General features: G+C 40.9%; 1 protein-coding gene and 1 long non-coding RNA gene across 7 annotated transcripts in view; one reads left to right on the top strand and one right to left on the bottom strand.

Annotated features, from left to right (window-relative positions):
- Positions 1 to 19891, top strand: part of MOB1B (MOB kinase activator 1B) — an 82204-nt gene that overhangs the window by 12937 nt on the left and 49376 nt on the right. For 2 of the 5 annotated variants that reach the window (XM_074039895.1, XM_065545108.1), the window contains exon 2: positions 9057 to 9291. The exons of the other annotated variants lie outside the window; for them this stretch is intronic. The gene's annotated coding sequence lies outside the window, so the exon portion shown is untranslated. The remainder of the gene's footprint in view (positions 1 to 9056; positions 9292 to 19891) is intronic. 5 annotated transcript variants of the gene reach the window in all.
- LOC123573587 (uncharacterized) lies at positions 2363 to 7929 on the bottom strand. Of its 2 annotated transcripts, none has more exons than XR_010586860.2 (3): positions 6809 to 7929; positions 3058 to 3159; positions 2363 to 2564 (listed from the first exon to the last, which is right to left on the bottom strand). It is a non-coding gene; the product is annotated as an uncharacterized lncRNA (long non-coding RNA). The 2 variants fall into 2 exon arrangements; XR_012434882.1 differs by lacking the exon at positions 6809 to 7929 and adding an exon at positions 4389 to 4449.

Genomic DNA, 19891 nt, shown 5'->3' with positions numbered 1-19891 from the left:
TATCATTATCTTAACAATGATAATTGCTAGCAGCTGTTATTTTTTATAAACCACTTATGATTATTTAAATCATAGCCAATTGCTATAGATTTGTTATGGTATGTGTTAGTGCTATTTTGATATTTTGAGGTTACAACTTAAAAGCAGGAGTTTGAAGGTAAACAAGCATTATTTAGGTAATAGTGTCACTGGTGCAGGGTGTCTAGGTTCTTGGCATCTTGAACAAAGAATTGGACAAAACCCACAGACAAAACAAGGAAGGCATGACGGGATTTATTGAACTTGAAAGTACACACCACAGTGGGAGCGGGCCTGAGCATGGGGGCTCAAGGGCCCCGTTACAGAATTTTGGGGAGTTTAAATATCTTCTAGAGGATTCCATTAGTTACTTCGAGTATGCCCTATGTAAGGGAGGTTAAATACTTTTTAGAGGATTCCATTAGTTCAGGTACACCCTATGTAAATGGAGAGAATGAAGTAAAGTTACAAAGTCATTTACTTGGTCTACACCCCATGGAGAGGATATTTCCTGTCATAGCTGAAGTGTGAATTGGCCTTATGTTCCATGCCTCCAGACCCTATTTTCCTACCTCATCTGCCCCTGAGAGATGTGATCCCGAGAAATCTTGATAGGAGGCAGAGGGACTGTTGGTCTTTTTTTTTTTTTTCTATAGCTTGTTTCATGCTGGCTTGAGGCATAGTCCCTACCTATTGGGGATTGTGGAACTCTCTCCCTGCTCTGTCTAGTGGAGGCAGGGTAGCTCCTTGATGGCCGGGGGTGGTGTCTTCACCTGGAACTGGCTAGAACCTTTATTGCATGATCATCTGAAGTTTGGTGTTCGGTAGGCAAGAGGAAGTGAATTTGGTTAAAAGATTTAATGGGGCCTTCAGAGGGTGGGTACCAATGCTGTCAGGAATGTTTGTTACAGAGTTTAAAGGAGAGAAAACAAAACCTGGTCTATTCTAGAATCTGTGTGTTTCCTTAAAGTCTTAGCACAGACGACTCCATTTTAGTTTTGTTTGGTCTATTGGGGCCTCGTGCATGAGCTTAGTCCAAAACAATGGCCTCCCAGAATTTTGTTTAAAAAATTCCCCCTTTTTGGTCAGGTTCTTACTTAGGTGAGCGTGTGACCAAAATTTAGGGCCTTAGCATTACTCTCAGTTACCATTATTTTGGGTTTCTGGTCTCAGCACGTCATTCATAGGTTATGGTGTCCTCATGGTAACACATTTCTTTCAGCTCTTATTTCAGTTGAAGAGAGACCATATGACATTCTAGAGATGGCTGCATGCTAGCATTTAAAACCTTTGAGAGAATGCAGTGCACCAGAGAGACTATTATTATGACTACTGGGAGGGTAATACCAAGAGTTCCTTACCCAAGATCCCCATAAAACAAACATCCTAAAATCAAATAGATCAAAAAATGAACTAAAGAGTTTACTCACTTGACTAAGCAATCTTTGTTAATCCCCTGCCACTGAATTTCTTTTTTCTTTTTTTTTTTGAGACAGAGTCTTGCTGTGTTGCCCAGGCTGGAGTGCAATGGCATGATCTCGGCTCACTGCAACCTCTGCCTTCCAGATTTCAAGCAATTCTCCTGCCTCAGCCTCCCAAGTGACTGGGATTACAGGCATGTGCCACCACACCCAGTTAAGTTTTTGTATTTTTAGTAGAGATGGGGTTTCACCATGTTGGCCAGCCTGGTCTCAAACTCCTGACCTCAGGTAATCCACCTGCCTCGATCTCTCAAACTGCTGGGATTACAGGCATGAGCCACTGCGCCTGGCCTGCCACTGATGTATTTCTCCATAGGCCACAAGTGCCAGCAGCTATTCACATACTTCTCTGTTCAGCCAATTCTATTATAACTTTCACAAGAGAATTTAAAGTCTGTTGTGTAACTGTAGCCTTTACAGTAGAATTTGCTATAGAGTCTTATGAGGGATACATTTCTAATCACTACTTCTTTTACTTTAAACCATGGGAAAAGGACCTAACAAATGATGCCCTTTTAGAACAGTGAAGGCCTCCTGGCAGTGTTTTCTTTAACCCATGATATGGTTTAAGAGTAGTGAACCAGTGTTTTGTTTTTGACTGATTGTGAGGCAATGTATGTACCATTAAAGTTTCTTACCTACATTGGGTCTTCATCTTTTATGTATCAAAGTATAAGGCTGACTGCAGACTCCTTCAAAAATAAAAGTACATCCCATTAGTGCACATAACAGACCCCTTTTCCTCTTCTATTGTTCATAGATGCATAAGCAAGAAAAACATTCAAAGATAAGAGTTTCATGTTAGTAGAAGTTTTAATCTCTGAACTTGGGGAAAAACTGTTCACATCAAGGATGTCATCTTTTTCTTGGGAGAAATTTCCTTGGTTAGCTTTACCTCAAGGGTTCAAATGGGTGCACAGTTCCAAAAGTATGGAGGGAGCCCTCTCAGTTGTGAGATTATGAACCCAAAGTTCAGGGTCCCGAAGTTTTGTTGTAGTGTGGATGGGAAGGACAGTCTTTTTCTGATGTTCTCAGGAGATCCAAACCATAAAAAGCTTTCTTTACCTGGTAAAAATACACTATAGTATAATAATCTGCTGTTTTAACATCAGTCCTCTTGCATGGGAAAACTTTCATACAACCAGAAAACACGCATTGAAAATAACAATTTAATGAAATCCCTTTGTAAAATGTTTAAGTGGCCCACCAGGTGACCAAATGTATCTGAAGCTTTAATTATTTTCCCAGGAATGTGGGATCAAGCATTGATAAACTATCTTAAACAATTTCAGTATCAGTTGGTTTAAAATGAAAATTGGACAAAGTATCTTCTTGATATTTAATTTTTTTTGGTTTTACTTGGGTTAGTAGCTTTATACAAGGAAATTTGGTTATTTCTGTGGTTTATGATAACTTAATAACCAAACTTAGACTTTGGGATTTTAGAAATCCCATACAATTTTGGAACATATATTATTCACAAAAATATATTCTAAAGAAGATTGAACGTAATTTTGGCAATCCCATGTACCTAAACATGTCAGATAATCCTGTTTACCTTTTTTCGGGATGTTTTCGGGGGCCCTCTGATCCATCCACAAAGCCAGGCATTAGGGAAGACAATTTTGAAACTGAAGTTTGCTTTTGGAATTCCAGATTCCTGTAAATTATTTATTTTGCCAAAATGATGACTCAGAAATTTTAAAGAAGTAAAAACCTTTTATAACCTTTTACCAAAAAAAACCCCACATTCTACTATTCTTACACACATTGTATGTAAGACTGTTTCTTTTTTTGTTGTTGTTTTGAGATGGAGTCTCGCTCTGTTGCCCAGGCTGGAGTGCAGTGGCGCTATCTCGGCTCACTGCAACCTCTGCCTTCCGGGTTCAAGTGATTCTCCTCCCTCAGCCTCCCAAGTAGCCTGGACTACAGGTGCGCACCACCACACCAGGCTAATTTTTGTAGTTTTAGTGGGGACGGGGTTTCCACATGTTGGCCAGGCTGGTCTGGAACTCCTGACCTCAGGTGACCTGCCTGCCTCGGCCTCCCACAGTGTTGGGATTGCAGACGTGAGCCACTGCACCCAGCTATAAAACTGTTTCTAGTAGTCTTAATTTCATGTTATAATGGCAGCTCTTAGCAATTTTAATTTTAATGTAGAACCTAGTGAGTTATGTTCAGTAAGGTTTGATATATAGTCATAGCTAGGGGTATGGCCAACTCCACATGTCCCCAGGCTTACCTAGCTGGAAAACAGGCAAGTTAAACAATTTTCAAAAACCAATGAAGCAGCTTATGACCCTAAAGCATCTAACAAACCTAATATTTGAACATAATTTAGACCACATATTTACATTTTGAAGACATATTTTACCAATAATCTTTAAAACCATCCTTATTTCCCAAATATTACTCAAGTCACATGAACTAAATAAAAGACATTAAGCTTTTCACTTTTCTGACAAAATATTTGATTTAAGCTCCTCTTCCTCTTCCGCTTCCTCCTCCTCTCCTTCTCCTTCGACAGAGTCTCTCTCTCTGCTCACTGCACCTCTGCCTCCTGGGTTCATGCGATTTCCTGCCTCAGCCTCCTGAGTAGCTGGGATTACAGGCGTGCCCCATCACGCCTGGCTAATTTTTGTATTTTTAGTAGAGATGGGGTTTTACCATCTTGTCCAGGCTGGTCTCATATTCCTGACCTCAGATGATCCGCCTGCCTCAGCCTCCCAAAGAGCTGGGATTACAGGAATGAGCCACTGCACCCAGCTTATTATTATTAAAGCAATTAATTTAAAACTTTACAGAGGAGATAAACAGTGACTTTTACTTTATATTTAACTAGTTTGCACAGAGAAAGAAGCCAGAGATTGACTGGTAAGAAATTCTTACCCTTTTGCCGGCATGCCAGTTTTCTGAGTTCTCTGAGTGGTCCTAGCGATCCTGCTTGACTGTGTGCAGGCAAACACATTGCCATGAATTAAGAATACTCACAAATAGTTTACAAATTTGGGGGCAAGTTAGGCAGAGAAAGATAAATATGACTCAAATTCTATTTATAAGAATACTCAACACAGTTAAAGTATTAGGAAGCCTAAAATCCAAAAAGTTAGTTTAACGATAAAAAGCTGGTGTGCTCCATTAATTCCTACTGCCTGATAAAGGTAGTTTAGGAATTCCAGATAAATGGAACGAATGATGACTTGCTAGAAATGCATCAGAAACAAAATAACTGGCCAGGCGCGGTGGCTTACGCCTGTAATCCCAGCACTTTGGGAGGCCAAGACGGGTGGATCACAAGGTCGGGAGATTGAGACCATCCTGGCGAACACGGTGAAACTCCGTTTCTACTAAAAACAAAAAAAATACCTGGGTGTGGTGGCGGGTGCCGGTAGTCCCAGCTACTTGGGAGGCTGAGGCAGGAGAATGGCTTGCAGTGAGCCGAAATTGCACCACTGCACTCCAGCCTGGGTGATAGAGCCAGACTCCGTCTCAAAAAAAAAAAAAAAAAAAAAAAGAAAATAACTATTCACGGAACCAAATAAAAGCCTTCCACTAGGAACTAAAAAAATCGTGGTTTTTTTAAATATATGCATACACAAGCAAAACCAGAGGAGAATAAACAGCAAATGAATGAAAACTAGAAGCAAAAACAAATAAACAGGAAACCAACCCTAAATTTTCCTACAGTGTTACCTAGGACCCCAGAAAACTCACATAATGAATATTTTATTCCTGATACACAATTTAATATCCGTTAGTTTACCAATACTGTTTCACATTCTATGCAATGAAGAAATCCACGTTAGGCACATGACCAGTAAGTACTCCAGTGCCAGCACTATCCATGCAAAACAGTAAACAGTGTGAAGCAATGCAAGCATGTGTGTGAAATTTGGCTCCACAGTAAATCCAGCTTCAGGCTTAACTATATTAAAAAAAGAATTGGCAAACTGCTGATGCATCCTTTTTTTTTTTTCTGAGACGGAGTATTGCTCTGTCACCCAGACTGGAGTGCAGTGGTGCGATCTCGGCTCACTGCAACCTCTGCCTCCTGGGTTCAAGCAATTCTCCTGCCTCAACCTCCCAAGTAGCTGGGATTACAGGCACGTGCCACTGTGCCCGGCTAATTTTTGTATTTTTAGTAGAGACAGGGTTTCACCGTATTGGCCAGGTTGATCTCGAACTCCTGACCTCGTGAGTCACCCACCTTGGCCTCCAGAGTGCTGGGATTACAGGTGTGAGTCACTGTGCCTGGCCCGCATTTCTTTACAGTACTTCTTATTTTACTTTAATCAAGACTAAGAGCTTTAACTATGAAAATGTTAATTAGCCTAATGTCTTCAATTCTATATCAGATTTTTAAAAATATTTTATTATTTAAACTTTTCCCACATCTTTCTCCCCTACTTAATGACTTCTTACTATATTATTTCATAAATAACCTTTTAAATCTATAATTTGAACTAACTTTTAGATAACTTCTGAATTAGACAAAATTATTATTTCTTCCACTAATAATCCTTTCTGGCACATTTTGTATACAGAATTACGTGTTAACTAAAATTCTTATCCTTAGCAACCTAAACTTCAGTGAAACCCTAAAAAGCAAGAAATCCTGTACTATCAGATATGGGCATTTATAGATAAGAACAATTCCACAATTTTAGAAACGTATTTCCCCATATCACAACCATTTCTTAGTTGAAGATGACCCAGATATTAAATGAGCATCAAAAATAACTTTTAAGATTTTAATTTACACAAAAAGTTTACCTAAAACATTTATCCCATTCGCTGTACTTAATTTTCACTTTTAACAAGGGAGACACGAGACATCAACCAACACATATAAAATGAACATTGGTTCGTTCTGGAAAGTCGGGACAACTCGAGGTGGGGAGGGGGTTGGGGGCTTTCAGATCATAGGTAGGTGGGAGGCAAACGTCTGCATTCTTTTGAGTTTCTGATTAGTCCTTCCAAAGGAAGCTATCAGATGTGCATTTATCCCAGTGAGACTTTGAATAGAATGAGAGGCAAGCTCAAATTAACACTGACATTTAAAAATATCTAGCAAAGACAAATGTAAAATTCAGACAAAATGTATGCTGACAATTCTGAAGGCATTTCTATTTTTATTCCACCAACAATTTTAAAGCTAGTTTGTTTAGTAGAGTTTTACTTTTAAGTCACGTGAACTTGAAAATTGTTTAGACTTAATTTATGAACACTCTTATAAGCCAATTTTGGTAGACACAACATATAACAATAAGTGTACATATGAATAAATACATCTAGACATGTATACATACAAACGAAGATCCAGTTGCTTGGAAGCTTAGCCATGAGGTAGCAATACAAGCTTGCCAGTTCTACTTTGCTCCGATAGATAATCCAATGAAGGCTGTGAACCAAAATTTCTGGGAAAGCAGTCTCCGTGGCAGTTTGATTATTAAAGGCAAAACCTCCCCAGACTCCGAAGAGCACTGGGGCCAAACAGTACCAAAGGAGAACGTCACGTTAGTCAGGCCCCCTGCTTAGAATGCAGCACAAAAGTCTGGATACATGCAACACCATCCCCCTTTCCCATTAAACAGTAAGCTCCAGATTCCAAACAGTTTTGGGGCCAAGCAGCGTTACAACTGCGAGAGAATTCTAAGGAGGGCTCAGAACCTCTAGACCTCAGAACCTCTGCAAGAGTATCCTCTATGGGGAGGCTGAGGTCCACAGGATGCCCCAGAGCGTCCTCCTGTGGGGTCCGATCTTAGTGTGTCAGATGTCTCTGACCTTAGGTGGGCACCGGTGCCACATGCAGGTTTTCCCCTCCAGAGCCTAATGTGAACTTTCTAAGAATAACCATGAAGTGTAATGAGAAGAACTGGATGTCAGGTGGACCTTTTTGTCCTTAGCCAGTTAAGTTTGTTAAGGGAAGTAGTTAGCATAAGAAAAGAAGCTTTAAGTCGTCTGAAACATGTGAGTTTTCTCTGAGCTGTGCCAATGTAGGAATCAGGGACCACGTGAGGAAAAGATTAAAAAAAAAGACAAAACAGGTCCTTCCCCCTTTGGGGCACGGCAGTTATAAACAGCTGCTGAAAGACTGAAAAAGAAGGAAAGGAAAAATGAAAAAGACCCAGGTTCCTTAAGCGAACCGGAAGGTGGCAGTTAGGCTTCTCCGCATGGAAACCTCTTAGTTCCACTGGCCATGGCCAGAAGCATGTAGTTGTCTCTGTGTTTAGGTGCTGCCCACCAAGGGTCCCAAGTCGGAAAGGAAAAGAGAGAGAGATTCCCCTGTATGGAGCAGAAAGGAAAAGGAGAAAGGAGAAAAATAAATCCCTTTGGGCTGACCTCTCCTCCTGGCTGGCTTGCCAAAATATGTCAGGGATGGAGGGTATCCAGGTTCTTGGCGTCTTGAACAGAGAATTGGGCAAAATGCACAGACAAAGCAAGGAAGGCATGACGGGATTTATTGAAAATGAAAGTACACTCCACAGTGTGGGAGCGGGCCTGAGCATAGAGGCTCATGGGCCCCGTTACAGAATTCATGGGCGTTTAAATATCCTCTAGAGGATTCCATTAGTTACTTCGAGTATACCCTATGTAAATGGCGAGATGAAGTACAGTTACAAAGTCATTTACTTGGCCTATGTCCCATGGAGAGGATTTTCCTGTCATAGCTGAAGTGTGAGTCGGCTTTATGTTCCCTGCCTCCAGACCCTATCATAGTCTTAAGTGTCTGATAGCCAAGTAGCATTATTGTTACTATTTGTAATGGAAAGGTTGAATTTTCCTTTTTGGGACAGAGTCTTGTTCTGTTGCCCAGGCTGGAGGGCTGGAGTGCAGTGGCACAGCCTCAGTTCACTGCAGCCTTGACTTCCTGGCCTAAAGCCATCTTCCCACCTCAGCCCCTTGAGTAGCTGGGACTGCAGGCACGCACCACCACGCCTGGCCAATATTTTGTATTTTTGGTAGAGACGAAGTTTTGCCATGTTTCCCAGGCTGGTCTCCAACTCCTGGGCTTAAGCGAGCTGCCTGCCTCAGACTCCCAAAGTGCTGGGATTATAGGCATGAGCTACCTTGCCTGGTCAAATTTTCTTTTATTGCTACCCTTGTATCTGTCTGCCTGTCTTTTTGTTGTTCCCAAATTGAAATTTGATGATAATAGTTTAGTAGTTATAGTATTATAGTATTGGGCATTAGGAGGAATATTTTTTATGTAAATCTTCTTTTGTAGAAATAGGTAACACTATAACTTAGTGGAAATGTAAACCTCTGTAAATAAAGAGTAATTCAATAGAAACAATAGGGGGAAAGGTATTTTAAGGCAACTTTGTGATGTTTGGGATCATGTTTCAAACAGATGAGCAACAGCATAACCCTCCTGCTGTTTAGGGAATCCATTTGTTTGCTAGAGCTCTGTAGTGTTAGATTCAACTACTGAAATAGCTCTTTGTTTAAAAACTCCCTGTGGTTATAGTTTTTGCTCACACATGCCTGATTCCATTGTCATTAACCCTTCTCCATACCTGCCAAATACTCAGTTGTCTTATTTTCAACTCTTAGGAATTGTACTTTTGAGTCAGTGGACAACAGACCAATTCAGAGCAATATTTTGAGGTCTGCTGCAGTGGCTTAGACTCTTCAGCCCTTTAATCCTCATCAGTGTGTTATGCCCAGACCCTCTATTCCCCAAAGAAGACCACCAGAGTCCAGAGTCAAAGCCAAGCGGCAAGGATCTTTACGACAAGTTCGAACTTGGTCCCTCCATTACACAGCATACAAGAGGGCCCCGAACAATGTGAGTGTTTGCTTTTTATAGCCCGAAAGTTACAGGGGAACAAAGGAATTCTTTTGGTTCCCGCGCTTTCAGTAAAACTTTGAACGGCTGCCTCCTTATAGGAGACTTTTCCAGGTGGTGTTTGTACTGGGCTCAGGAAGTTTGAGAGATATATGGCGATATGTGGTGGGATGGGAGGATGGGATGTGTTTGTACTGGGCTCAGGAAGTTTGAGAGATATATGGCGATATGTGGTGGGATGGGAGGATGGGATGTGTTTGTATTGGGCTTGTTTGTTTTGAGCCCGGGGCTGAGGAATGTGCCCGGCTCCTCTCAAGTGTTTCATTTGGAAAATAGCAAGCCATCAAGAACCAACTTTTTTAAAAAAAATTATACAAGTTCTAGGGTACATGTGCACAATGTGCAGATTTGATACATAGGAATACATGTGCCATGTTGGTTTGCTGCACCCATAACTCATCATTTACATTAGGTATTTCTCCTAATGCTGTCCCTCTCCCAGCCCTCAACAGGCCCCAGTGTGTGATATTCCCAGCCCTGTGTCCAAGTGATCTCATTGTTCAATTCCCAGCTATGAGTGAGAACATGCAGTGTTTGGTTTTCTGTCCTTGTGATAGTTTGCTGAGAATGATGGTTTCCAGCTTCATCCATGTCCCTGCAAAGGACATGAACTCATCCTTTTTTATGGCTGTATAGTATTCCATGGTGTATATGTGCCACATTTTTTTAATCCAGTCTATCATTGATGGACATTTGGGTTGAAGAACCAACATTTTTAAAAAATTATATTTCTAATTATAGTTAGAAACAAACTATACCAAAAACCTACAGTTTTAAACAGCTAGACATTTGGGAACCAAAATTTGCTTTAGTTGAGCTCTATTGATTTTATTTTATTTTTCTTTTTATTTTTTTGAGACGCAGTCTTGCTTTGTCACTCAGTCTGGAGTGCAATGGCTCAATCTGGGCTCACTGCAGCCTCCACCTCCTGGGTTCAAGTGATTCTCCTGCCTCAGCCTCCCAAGCAGCAGAGATTTATAGGTGTGTGCCCGGCTAATTTTTGTATTTTTAGTAGAGACAGGGTTTCACCATGTTGACCAGGCTGGTCTCGAATGCCTGACCTTGGGTGGTCTGCCCTCCTCAGGCTCCCACAGTGCTGGGATTACAGGCACGAGCCACCACGCCTGGTGAGCTCTATTGATTTTAGCTTTCTTTCAAGTGGGGATGTATTTGTAAGGGGATAACTATACTTGTTAGTGATGTCTTTGCCTTTTTTTAAATATCACTTAACATTAAGGAAGAAAAATACCACTGTCATTTTATGTAGCAGAAGAAAAACTGTTCTTGGCCCGCTGGTGGCAGAAGGTACTCTTAGGACTGAGGGGATCAGTGTCTCTACATAACCATAATCCTTGAGAAGTCTGCTGTAGATTCTCAAAGTGTGGATCTTTGGCACCACTTAGGAGTATGTTCGAAATGCAGGATTTCAGGTCCTAATCATTGGATTATAATGCATTTTAATAAGATCCCTAGGTGATTTGAAAGCACCTTCCAAAGTGGATGCCTGTGTATTAATTTAAATGGTTTGAAATAAGGTAAATAAGAAAAATCCGTGGATTCAATATAACACCAGTTCTGTCTTTGAGAGATTCCCAATAAAGGAACCTCAGTGTCGATCCCCTTACTGTCCTTTCATACTTGCAATTATTTTCTTGTGTAAGGTCTTTTTTTCTCCTTCTGGATTCTAAGTTTTCTCCTCCTGGACTGAGGGTTTGTTCACCGTTTTATTTCCCAGCACATTAGGACATTGCTTAGCAAGTATGTTTTCAGTAATTTTCTTTTTTGTGTGTGTGACAGGGTCTTACTCTGTCACCCAAGCTGCAATGCAGTGGTACCATCTCACCTCACTGCAGTCTCAACCTCCTGGGCTCAAGTGATCCTTCCACCTCAGCTTCCTGAGTAGCCGGGATTTTAGGTGTGTGCCACCATGCCTGGATAATTTTTGTATTTTTTGTAGAGACGTTTTTGCCATGTTACCCAGGCTGGTCTTGAACTCCTGTGCTCAAGCAGTCCGTCCACCTTGGCCTCCCAAGTGCTGGGATTACAGCCTTTTTTTTTTTTTTTTCTTTTAAATTAACTGAAAATTGTCGTGGGAGAGAACAGTGGCCTATGAGTGAGGAAACCTGAGACTCACAGTCTTTGGTCTGTCACTAGCTATGTGACCTTGGGCAGATGACTTAATTTCTTAGTTTCTATTTCCTCTGCCTACTGGAGGGTAACAAATGCTTCTTCCATTGGGTTAATGTGAGACTTGAATGACAGAATGTATATGAAAGCTTTTCATAAACCAGAAAAGCTTTTCATAAACCAGAGTCCTGTATAAACACTGTCATTATCTCCGCTCATGAAATTCCCAAGCCCAGCGTATAAACTGTGCATTCCAATTTTTTTTAGCTATCTTACAAATGTATGGCATTATTACATAATAAAATAAACATTTATTGAACACCTCCTGTGTATAAAAGCAAAGTGTTAGGCGTGGTAGGAGGAGAAAGGAAGGGGTTTAGAAATAAACAAGATGCGATCTCTGTCCTCAAGAATCTTAGCACTGGAAACCAGCGTGTTACATAGATGTGCTCCTTAATGTTTGTTTTTAACTCTTAGCTCTAAGTCCTCTGGCTAATGATGATTAAAGACCCTTGCATTGCAAGATACTGCATGGAGTATGCAAACTTTTTTGGGTGTATGTGTGATATAATTGCAGTTTGTATTCATCTACAATTACGAATATAAAGAAAAAAAATTGCCGTCAGCCGGGCGCGGTGGCTCATGCCTGTAATCCCAGCACTTTGGGAGACTGAGGTGGGCAGATCATCTGAGTTCAGGAGTTTGAGACCAGCCTGGCCAACATGATGAAACCCCTGTTTCTACTAAAAATACAGCAATTAGCCAGGCGTGGTGGCACTCGCCTGTAATCCTAGCTACTCGGGAGACTGAGGCAGGAGAATTGCTTGAACCGAGGAGGCAGATGTTGCAGTGAGCCGAGATCATGCCACTGCATCCCAGCCTGGGCAACAGAGTGAGAATCTGTCTCAAAAAAAAAAAAAAAAATGCTGTCAATACCACAGTTATAAATATGTGTAGTACATTCACCTGTTCAAAACAGCAAGAATTTTGCCGAATTGTGCTTCCGGATTTTAATCAGAGGCTGTTTTTATTGTGTGGATGCGGGAGCCTGCCCTGCTTGTTCTTGGCATTGCTGCCACTGCTGTTCTACTTGAGCATCTTGGTTTTTAATACGAAAAGGAAGTGGCAGGAATCCTTCAGTGCACCCTCTTCCTACAGTTCACTTGGACATTTCAGGTAGATATTGGAATGGGCTGGAAGTGGTCTGCAAAACTCTAAGGCATTGAAGGCCTCCCTGAGATGTTTGCTTACCACTCCAGCCTCATCTGTGCCTTCCTGTTCCAGTTTCCCTCCCCCACAGCGTTCAGCGATTTTATTTGCATTTCTCTCAACCTGCTTTGCTCCCACGTCTTTCTGCCTTTGTAAATGCTGTTCCTGTTATTCTGGCTGGACTGCTCTTCTCCTCCCCACCCCCATTTCTTTAGCTCAGAAGCCAACATTTTCCCTGGCCTGAGCCCACTTCCCAATTTGTTAGATACCATTTCAGTGCCCTTTATAGTCCTTATAATAGCCCTTTCCAAAAAGACGTTGCATTACCCCTACTGTCATGTGTATGATCTCTTTGAAGATGGGGCATTTTCAAAAACTGTTTGTTTTAAATCTCTACCACCTAGCATAGTGCCTCTTAGTAACAGTTTTTTTCCTGACTAATCAATGACATTTTCAAGAATTTTTTTTTTTTTTTGAGATGGAGTCTTGCTACGTTGCCCAGGCTGGAGTGCAGTGGTGCTATCTCGGCTCACTGCAACCTCTGCCTCCTGGGTTCAAGCGATTCTTCTTCAGCCTCCTGAGTAGCTGGGATTACAGGCGTGTACCATGGTGCCCGGCTAATTTTTAGTAGAGATGGGGTTTCACCATGTTGTTCAGGCTGGTCTTGAACTCTTGACCTTGTGATCCACCTGCCTCAGCCTCCCAAAGTGCTGGGATTACAGGCATGAGCCACTGCACGTGGCCTGACATTTTCAAGAATTTCATCATGGGTGGTGGGGTATGAGTGATTCCCCTCAGTCTATCTTATGTTTTTCCCTTGTAAAGATTTTAGGGAAAGTATTAAAAGGTGACTACTGTGCACAGAAGAGTTTAGAATACCTATTTATTGGATTTTTAAAATTAAAAACAATTTTTTTTTTAATAGACGTGAAGTCTCGCTGTGTCACCTAGGCTTGTCTTGAACTCCTAGGTTCAAGTGATCCTCCCACCTTGGCCTCCCAAAATGCCGATACTACAGGCGTGAGCCACTGCACTCAGCCTTATTTATTGTGTCTTTGTCACATAGTTTTGTAGCGGCCTTCTTTACAGGATTGTCATATACCAGGCATAAGTTTCCTATTTTTCAATGTGTCCTGTAAATTGTGTTCCCTCTATCAGGGAATGAGAATGCTCATTTCCCTGCATTCCCACTGTCATTGCATCATTAAGAAAAAGAATTGCGAAAACTTCTTGGACTTTTAAAATTAATGCCAGATAAACAAGATAATAGTAAAGGTTCTTCCAAATAATTTCTGTCCCCTGCATTTCTTTTTTTCTTTTTCTTTCTTTTTTTTTTTTTTTTTTTTGAGACAGTCTTGCTCTGTCACCCAGGCTGGAGTGGTGTAATGGCATGATCTTGGCTCACTGCAAGCTCCACATCCCAGGTTCAAGTGATTCTCCTTGCCTCAGCCTCCCAAGTAGCTGGGATTACAAGTGTGCACCACCACGCCCGGCTAATTTTTGTGTTTTTAGTAGAGAAGGGATTTTCCCATGTTGGCCAGGCTGGTCTTGAACTCAGGACCTCAAGTGATCTGCCCACCTTGGCCTCCCAAGGGATTACAGGTGTGAGTCACCGCACCTGGCCAATTTTATTATTTTATTTTTGGAGATAAGGTCTTGCTCTGTGGCTGAGTCTACAGTGCAGTGGCTCAACAACTGCTCATTGTGGCCTCTACCTCCTGGGCTCAGGTGATTCTCTTACCTCAGCCTCCTGAGTAGCTGGGACCACAGGTACACGTCACCACCCCAAGCTAATTTTTAAAATTTTTTGTAGAGATGGGGTCTCCCCATGTTGCCCAGGGTGGTCTTGAAGTCCTGGGCTTAAGCAATTCACCTGCCTCAGCTTCCCAAAGTGTTGGAATTACAGGCGTGAGCCACCGTGCCTGGCTAGAATGAAGTTTTAAAATTTAAAATTTAAATTTTTAAAATGAAATTTTAACAATTCACTAGAAAAATAATGCTTTTTTTCCAAGATTAGCATATAGTATAGTCTATAAGGGTGGATTTCACAAAGTGAGATATTTAACTCAAAGTGTGTATCTTGTTTCTTAGTTTTTTTTTTTTTTTATATTTTACTACAGACAACAAACTGATAATTTAGTGTACATAAACACGTTTGGGAGGTAGATGGCATACGTGGAGCTATAAAAGTGACTAGATTCTGGGGGTAGATTTAAAGTTACTTTTCACTTCTCTTAATTCATTTATTGCTTTTCTCATGGAGTCTGATAGAAAGCCATGCTAGGGTTTTTAGTTTCTGAGTTATTTCAGGATGAAGAGTTTTTTTCTTTTAGTAACTCTTTCCCTAAAGTATGAGTAAACAGTAGTGTCCAGTGGCTAGTGCATGTGAAGAATATGCTTTTATGGCATGCTTGTTGTTTTTGAGTATTTATAGGTTGAATTATTAAGAGTAATTTATATGTTATGACAACTCAGAACACTCTTTACCTTTTTTTGTTAGTAAAATCAGTAAATACTTTGCATGATTTTATGTGTGAAACCCTGGTAGCTTAATGAATTTGTTCTTTTTTTAAATGGCGGTCTGACAACTATGCTTGCATTTCACTTATTTCAAAAAGAGGAAGAGGGAGGATTTTTGCATTTAGTTTTATGCATTTTTTTCTTTTTTTCTCTCTGATGGTTTTCACTTATTTCTGTTATCCTCTCTTAGTTTAAATGGTCGGAGTTGAAACCCATTCTAGGTATTGGGAAGCATTGCAAAGTCTCAAAAATGTGAAATGTCACTTTTGCAGTTGACTGTATTAGCACTAAAGGGACTTCTTTAAACGTTTTTAATTGTACCTTTTTTTTTTTCTTTTTTTAACACAGCCCTTTCTCTGCCTTGTGTCCCAGGTTTGATTGCATCTGTATATTACTTTCACAGTGGGCATTTCCTGACATCATACTGATAACCACTAACTGCTCTTGTTAGACTTTGTTTAGAGAAATCATGGTTGTCCTGTGCTTGGGTACCATAAGCTCATGCTTAAAGCATTGGTGATCTGAAAGATCTCTTAGCCTCCCAGACAGAAAGAGGAGAATGAAATGAGCTTTAATGAAATAAATGTTTTGGCTCAGTTGTGTAGAAGAATTCAAGTGTTCCTATGATTTGCAGTTACATTCTGAAAGAATATGTCTAGAACTGTGTAGGCCCCTGTAAATCAGGCTCAAAAGAGGTAGGACTTAAGGTAGTGGTAGTTACAAAACTTTTATAATTTGGGCAAAATCATCATACTTTTGTGTCTCTTTTTCTTATTCATAAAATAACAGGTTTTATTTGACAACATGCAGGCTTTCTTCCTAAAGATGTTAGAGAAGATTTATGATTGACTTGTGGAACTGGTCAGAATGAGATCAGACCTCTGAATAAATAGTTTACCTTTAGTGATTTTCTAGGGTTGGAAACATTTCTAGTCTGGCCTCTTTGTTTTTAGATGAAATATTTGCTTTGGGTTTTATGATTTTCTAAGGCCACACTTTGTCAACAATACATTCTGGTGAGACTAATTTTGATTACCAAGAATTCCAAGTGTCTTATTTTATTTGAATTTTATGACATTAAGAAAATTTTCCACTCTTTTAGAGACAGGATATCACTCTCAGACTGGAGTGCAGTGGGGCAATCGTAGTTCACTGCAGCCTCGAACTTGTGGACTCAAGCAATCCTCCCATCTCAGTCTCCTAAGTAGCTGGGACTACAGGCATGTGCACCATGCCTGGCTAAGTTTTGTTGTTGTTGAGATGTGGTCTCACTGTGTTGCCCAGGTTGGTCTCGAAGTCCTGGGCTCAAGCGATCCTCCCACTCCAGCCTTCCAAACTGCTGGGATTATAGGCGTGAGCCACCGCACCTAGCTGGTTTTCTGCTCTTTTTGTAGTTTATTGTTAAAAATGTACAATTTGTAGATATAACTCAGCCTGTATCTGTGGAGCAGGCCTCTAGCTACCAAGGATAACGAGATGGTACAGATCTATTTAACTGGTATTGATTATTGAATATCGATTGTATGCCAAGTGGCGCTCTATATTTCTATACATGTAATTTAATTTTCAGATAAGAGAAATCATATCATCCACCATGCAGATTGTATGATTTGCAATCAGAATGATTGCAATCAATCAATTAAATAGCTTACCTGGAATCACATAACTAGTACTAGACAGATCAGCATTTCCAGTCTAGGTGATCCAATGGCAAAAATCAAGGGTTTTTTTTCTTTCTTTTTTTTTAAACCACATGAAGTAGATAATGCCCGAGTTAAATAATAACAATAAATGGGTTTTATTGATCTTTGTGCCAGGCATCACACTAGTATTTTATTTTCTGATTTCTAATCCTTGAGAAAACTCTTGCAGCATGTTGGTCTCTCCATTTTGTAGATGAGGCAAATAAGGTTCTAGAGAGGCTGAGAAGTAAATCAAGTCTCTCACTAAATTGTGGAGTTGCAGTGTGATTCCAGGGCTATAGGACTCCAGTCATCAGTCTGTGTTTTTCCACTGCCCCATGCTGCTTGTTGCTTTTATAAATAACAACCTGATACATGTTTTTGTCTTTTGTTTTCCTTAGCCCCATTGGTATATCACATTGGTTGAATGTGGCAGTATTTCTAATGTGGATGTTTTCGGAACAATTTTGATAATAGCGCTAAGGATGATAGCAGTAGCAGCTGCCAGCTACTAGCTAATTAGGATGCCATTAGAATGAGCAGTCTCCATTTGTATAGATGGTTTTGACTTACTTATTATCTATGGTATACTGTAAGAATGCTGCATCATATATCTATACTACTATATTAGCCTGTTCTCTCATACTGCTGTGAAGAAATACCTGAGACTGGGTAATTTATAAAGAAAAGAGATTTAATTGACTCACAATTCCACAGGCTATACAGGAGGTATGGCTGGGGAGGCCTCAGGAAACTTAATAATCATGGCAGAAGCGGGAAGAGGAAGCAAGCAGGTCTTCACATGGTGACAGGAGAGAGAGAGAACAAAGGGGCAAGTGTTATACGGTTTTAAACCACCAGATCTCATGAGAACACAATCACTGTCACAAGAACAGCAAGCAGGAAGTCCATCCCTATGATCCAGTTACCTCCCACCAGGCCCCTGCTCCAACACTAAGACATGAGATTTGGGTAGGGACACAAAACCAAACCATATCAATTATATAGTATATTTAGGTTTTAAAGACAGAGCAGTTTACTAACATTTCTATATATAAACCATTTTTTTTAACCATGTTTTGATTAAGCATTCAAACTAGTTTTAATTAGGCTTTCAAACTTAAAAAACTTTTTATTTTTGTCAGTGTTCTTCATGTATATAGTTTAATTTAGGGTCAAACAGTTCTATAGGGCTTGTAATAAAAATAACTCGTCTCACTCTGTCGCCTAGGCTGGAGTGCAGTGGCACGATCTTGGCTCACTGCAAGCTCCGCCTGCTAGGTTCCCACCATTCTTTGCCTCAGCCTCCTGATTAGCTGGGACTACAGGTGCCTGCCACCATGCCCAGCTAATTTTTTGTATTTTTAGTAGAGACAGGGTTTCACCATGTTAGCCAGGATGGTCTTGATCTCCTGACCTCATTATCCACCTGCCTCGGCCTCCCAAAGTGCTGGGATTACAGGCGTGAGCCACTGCGCCCGGCCATAACTCTTTTTCTGCTTCTGAGATACAACTACTTTGAAGTCTTTTACCTGATTGTTTTGATTTTTAATTTCACATCTCTAACATGTTTATATTGTTACTTGATTTCTATATTTTTAGTCATTAGTTATTGAATTTTTTTTTTTTTTTTTGAGACAGTGTCTCGCTCCATCACCCAGGCTGGAGTGCAGTGGCGTGATCTCGGCTCACTGCAACCTCCATCTCCCGGGTTCAAGCGATTCTCCTGCCTCAGCCTCCCAAGTAGCTGGGATTACAGGTGCCCGCTACCATGCCTGGCTAATTTTTGTATTTTTAGTAGAGATGGGATTTCACCATGTTGGCCAGGCTGGTCTCAAACTCCTGACCTCGTGATCCACCCATCTCAGCCTCCCAAAGTGCTGGGATTACAGGTGTGAGCCACCGCACCTGGCCAGTTATTGAATTCTCATTGTGGAGGAAAAAAGGTTTCACTCCTCTGTCACCACAAATGGCTGGGTGCATTGGCTCACGCCTGTAATCCCAACACTTTCAGAGGCTGAGGCAGGTGGATCACTTGAGGCCAGGAGTTCAAGACCAGCCTGGCCAACATGGCAAAGATCTTGTGTCTACAAAGAAGAAAAAATTATTTTGCAAATACCACATACATACTTTTCATTCTGCCAACTTATTTTATTTATTTATTTATTTATTTGTATTTTTTTTAAGGTGAAGTCTCGCTCTGTTGCCCAGGCTGGAGTGCTGTGGCACGATCTTGGCTCACTGCAACCTCTGCGTCCTGGGTTCAAGTGATTCTCCTGCCTCAGCCTACCGAGTAGCTGGGATCACAGGCATGTACCACATACGCCCGGCTAATTTTTGTGTTTTTAGTAGAGATGGGGTTTCACCATGTTGGCCAGGTTGGTCTCGAACTCCTGGCCTCAAGTGATTCGCCTGCCTCAGCCTCCCAAAGTGCTGGAATTACAGGCATGAGCCACCGCACCCGGCCCCATTCTGCCAACTTTTCAATATATATTATGTAAACACTGTGGACAGTTGAGCCAAGTACTGGAATATAATTTTTCTTTTTTTTTCTTTTGAGACCGAGTCTTGCTGTGTCACCCAGGCTGGAGTGCAGTGGTGCAATCTTGGTTCACTGCAACCTCCACCTTCCAGATTCAAGTGATTCTTCTGCCTCAGCCTCCCGAGTAGCTGGGATTACAGGTGCCTGCCACCATGCTTGGCTAATTTTTGTGTATTTTAAATAGAGACAGGGTTTCACCATGTTGGCCAGACTTGTCTCAAACTCCTGACCTCAAGTGATTTGCCTGTCTTAGCATGCCAAAGTGCTGGGATTACAGGTGTGAGCCACCCCACCTGGCCTGGAATATAATTTTATTTTTCCTCTTCTGCATAGCTTTATGCTGTCTCCGTAATTGTTTTGTTTAATTTCATATGTATTCATTAAGTCTTTTATCCTCAAATACGCCCCCAGTTAACCGTCAAACATATTTAAATTCTTTTTTTATAATTAAAAAATTATT

The sequence above is a fragment of the Macaca fascicularis genome, chromosome 5 (genome assembly GCF_037993035.2).
Source record: "Macaca fascicularis isolate 582-1 chromosome 5, T2T-MFA8v1.1".
NCBI classification, from domain to species: Eukaryota; Metazoa; Chordata; class Mammalia; order Primates; family Cercopithecidae; genus Macaca; species Macaca fascicularis.
The sequence above is the reverse complement of the archived record's forward strand: the minus strand, read 5'-3'. Positions and strand labels throughout refer to the sequence as shown.